Source organism: Anopheles stephensi, chromosome 3 (assembly GCF_013141755.1).
Source record: "Anopheles stephensi strain Indian chromosome 3, UCI_ANSTEP_V1.0, whole genome shotgun sequence".
NCBI lineage: Eukaryota > Metazoa > Arthropoda > Insecta > Diptera > Culicidae > Anopheles > Anopheles stephensi.
This window is the reverse complement of record NC_050203.1, coordinates 26,332,777-26,337,805: the sequence shown is the minus strand read 5'-3', so window position 1 is coordinate 26,337,805 and position 5,029 is coordinate 26,332,777.

The window sequence follows — 5,029 nt, the reverse complement described above, 5'->3', positions numbered from 1 at the left end:
AGCCATAGGGTGCCTGTCCGAGAATAAATTATGTGGTGTAGCGGTGGCTAGGCATAGAGCTAGCGGTAACGATTTTTTCACTTCTTGAATTATTGAACTTGCAATAGACACAGGGTGAATAGTAACGACACATTTGAATTGCTCAATAATTCGATCTCGTTCGTTTATTGTTCTGGTGCCGTGACCAGGATACTACCTTGTCAAAGTAAAAAGATGGCTTAAAAAGTGGTATTTATGTCAAGGAGGTAAATCTAGTTTTTGCTTAATTCAAAAACCTTTTAATCCCCTTGCTGAACCACCCTGTACTTCAATGACCGATTACTTTTTAAATTCATACCGCACACTCAATCTCTTTCGCCCCACCAAAAACACACCGAAAACTGGACCAAACCACCGACGAAGGTGAAAACCTCGCTACGAGGTTAGATAAAATACGACAACATTAGCCTTGATACTCTCGCTTGGTGGTGTGCCCGATTGGGCATGAAATTCTGCAAATGATTGTACCGTGAGTCACAGTAAATAGGGTGGCCGGCCAGTGATTAGTCACCCGGGTGCTCAGCTCCAAAACCGACACCGCGTAGGGTCAAATCCTTTGACAGATTGGGGTATCAATTTTGTGCCGCCCGCCCGCCGAAGGTTACTGGGTCCTGAACCCAAATATCAATCGATGTCGGCAGGAGCTCCGACTGCACTGGGGAATTTATGTTATTACTTTGATTCCAAGCACTTCACACTGCGTTGCCAATTGAAGCCGTTGATGTTGCCGATGTGTAGTGCATTAGTAGGGGAGTGTAACGAGCAGCTGAGCAGATCGCACTTTCCATCTCGTCGAGTCGAGATCACGGTGAACGATTTCATCACCCACGAACCTCACGGATTCGCAAACGATTGGTCTACCAGGGAAGGCGATGTGTAACGATTATCATTTTCGACCTCTTTAGCGACAACACCGCCACAATGCGGGAATGTCCCTCAGCTAACAGTAGCACAACGAAAAAAAAAAAAAACAGCCAAGACCGCTGCGATCAAAACGACAAACAAACGAACGTCATCAGCACACGCCGCCTGTACATGAATGGATCATTCAAAACGAACCACCAATTGCCGGTTGCAACAGTTGCACCGCGACGGCGAATCGATTGGCCGTTTGTTTTCACCCGATTCGTGTCGCCGCGTCACAAGCGTGACAAAACTGGAGCTCGAGGTTTTTCCTGTTTTCCTGTGTGTTTGTGTGAGAGAGATGATTGAGTGAGGGGCTCGATGTAACGAGTAACACATATCTCGTCAACTTGACCGTTTTTTCTTTGCCTGTCGTTTCGACCTAAGCACCAAGTTACGTCAACCCTATACCGAGGTAAAAGAACCAGAAGTTGTACAGTGCGACATGAAGCAGTAGTAACAAACACACACACTTCGCGGCGAGTCGCGCCTCCAATCTGGTAGGAACAGTCCAATCGTCGCTGGCGATCTTGCAAAAGTTGGCAGTGTGATCGCGATGCATGTTCGTGTACGAATGTGTGGTGGCAACAAAAGCGAAGAAAAACTCAATTAAGTCACTTCATTTTCTGCAGGTTGAGGGGAATAACTGCAAGGGCGATTACGCCTGAAAGTATGCAATATATTGCTGTTTTAGTTAACTAGCATACATCCCTCTCTCTTCTTTGCTTCAGGATTTGTTAGGCTAATCCAAGTCTTAGCGGTCCTGCGGCTAAGACGGTAGTGACAGTGATCTTCACGCGGGAGAACTGAGTACCGAATCTCATCCAGTTTTTTCAACCACGGATAAGTTCAGGAAGCCACATATTGCAGGACAAGACCACAAGTATTTGTAGAGATAATGAAGAATCAATCCTTCGCCTCTGGATATCCAAAGCAGTCCTCTGGGGTCTTCACGCAGTTTTTCACAACGCAGAGCTACTCTGCTGTCTCTGTACCAAAGCTTAATACAAATTATCAAAGTTAGACTAAAAGACGAATTCGTCTCTTGCAATCTTAAAACTAAAGCTAACAATGTGGCGTTTGAGTTGCCTACAATTTAGCAAATTATTATACCACACAACGCGCCTATCTCAAGCATAGGAAAAAGCAACATTAAAGCTAACCTCCTTGAAGTGATCTCCTATAATACTGCTCCCTTCCGTATGCTGACTTCCGCTGATCTCCTCAAGACAGTAGTAGTCCAACGTCCCATTAAAACTAGATGGAGGTGTTGTTTCATTATCAGCAGACCTCTACGACCCGATCGATCGTTCGACCCGCTCCATACTAGCTCCGAATCAATCAGGAGTAATCCAGTTACCCCCTATAAAGCCGGTCATAAAAGTTTATTTTTATTGCCCAAACTCATTAATGTTACACGGCTCTTAATTACCGCCCCACCTCCACCACAACCCACTGCACTACTACCTCACTGTCTCATGCTGGGGACGATAGAAGAATAGGCCCTTTTTTGTTCCACAGCCAGACTGTAGACGGTAGAACTCCCTCACACCACGATCATCGGGAGTACAGTCGAGAGATTCACGCTTTACCGGCGGGTAATTAGCATATCCCGAAAGGGTTGCGCATATCGCGAGGTACGATTTTCATACGGCTTCATTTCCTTTTGCGGGAGGCTTGCGCAACATTGTTGCGCTTAATCTGCCCGTACCTGGTCGGGGCTCCGAGTAGAAACCTTTTCCCCGACCCGGCCCGGACAGGATGCATCGCGAAGAAGTGAGGTCATTTAAGTGTGTAATAAATTGTACGCTTTCCTTTTCCTCCGGGCTCTTCGATCGAGCACCCACAGTACCGGGAGGAGGTCTTCGCCCTTCCCATTGGTAAGCCCTCCCTAAGGAGGCCCGTGACGAAATAAATTTTGCGAGAAGTGTACACAATGCACTGCAACAAGCGTACGAGACTCACCCGTAAAGAAATCTTAACCTCCCAGGTACCCAGGCCTGTGATGTGCGATATGAATCATGGTCTATTCTCTATGGTGTGAGTCGGAACACTCGCGGCTCATAGCTCGAGGAGCATTGGAGTGTCGGGAATCCAACACTCGAAATAGTATTTCATCATGTCTCGGCAGCGCAAAGGAAAGGTGGAGAAAAATAAGCTAGAATCTGCCCAAGCGCAGGAGCGCCGAAAGGGTGCGTACACGATCACGATCACCTCGCACAGATCTGTTCGGTGTGGAGATCTGACTTCTGCGATATGCCGTTGCATAACGTCCAATAGTGCGGATTTTGTTTCGTTTTGCACGTACCTATTCAGGAGTGTTCAAAACTGTGCGGGACACACCAAATTTGTCGCTGGCGTTGTAAACTGTTCCACAGGCTGTCGCCCTCACAGGTTGCGAGTGAAATGTCTTATTGACGTGACGTGACACCTTTCCCAAAACCGCACCGAATCGATGCCACTGGTGAAGGTTTCCAGCGCGGACATTGACGACCTCTGGATCTCCCACCCAGTAAGTGATAGCACTCGTCTCCATCCATTAGCGCATGTGACCTACCGCCGATGACAATCTCCATTAATCCGCACCAATCCTTCCCGCCACCGTGGGTTGATGTGGCGCGAAAAGCGATAAATGTCGAATGATTACCGCAACTGGGATGAAGATATTTTCTTGCCGCACAATCAAACCGATCAGTCGGCGCACCGAACGAGCAGGAGGATGATGATGATGCATTTCACCATCTCTGATCGCGTATTTTTCTGCACTCATCTCCCACGAAGCAGGGAGCGTTGTTAGCCCACCCGGACTCTTAGCTTCTGGTATTAGTCCATTCTGGGTGCCCTTTACCCGCAGTCTCGAACCACCCCCCCACAAATGGTAATTTTGCGAATCTTTGCCTAATGCCGAAAGAAATGTGTGGCGCACCGTGGCGGGTTTTGGATGGTTGGCTGGCAGGATGGATGACGACGATTAAGTTGGCCGTGTAGCATCTTGTGGGTTCGTTGTGGGCTTTCGTTATGCAATTGACCGAGTCCCAACAATGGGCCTACCACAGTCGGTTGGCATGGTTATAAATTCTGACGAAAGGTACCATAAAACGGAATAAAGCCACCGCACAGGGGGCGAGATTGGGCTAACGGCGCCGGTATCGAAGTGAACGATTAACCACAGCCAGTCTTCTGGTTGATGATTGAAAACTCATTTAAAGTCTTGAGGATTTCTTGTGCCAAAAACATAGTTATACTATGTTTAAACTAGTTTTTAATTGTCACTTGACGTTCCTTATAAGATGGAAGTCATTAGGAAACCCTATCTATTTGAATATTTGTGATAAAAAGTCCAGTGGAACTGAACAAAAAATAACTTGATAACAATAACTAGTACAATGATTGCTGTTTGGTCATCATTGGCGTTTAGACTATCTAGACTAGCTTCGTAGACTATCAATCCAATGTCCTGTCCTTTAGAACCTACCAACGCCAAGTCTTAATCCATCAATCGTCACTTTCATCCAATCTATATGGACGTTCTATATGGATCTGTATGGACGATTATGCAGGCTGGGAAGTCCGGTGTCATTCTCAAAACATGGCTAACCTAATTTGCAGCACATCGGCGCGATTATTCGACAGTTCATACAGCTCAAAACGGTTGGAATCAAAATCCTTCTTAAATTTTTCTCTTCGTAAGTGAATAAGAAAATTTTGCCAGCTTTAGACAAAGCCTTGCCTCAGAGGCGCATGTACTAGACATTGCTTCGTGTCTCCTTAGTGAACAAGTTTCCTCAGGATCTAGCATGACTGGATCTATGTTGTTGTGCATGCTGGCTGTTGAACAAAGATATCAACCAAATTAGATGACTTTAAACGTCTCCAACAATCTCCTGTTTTTACTACACCCCAAATCAGTGTAGATCAGTAATTGTTAGCGGGGTCCTGCACCTTCTTCTTCTCTCTTGGCCTAATGACTTCTTAGGTCATGTCTACCAGTTTTTGCTTACTAGACTTATCACACTAGGCGGGTAAAACCAAATCACAGAAAGCCAAAAATGACAGGCCGAGAGCTTTCAAGGTTGTAGTACCAAGG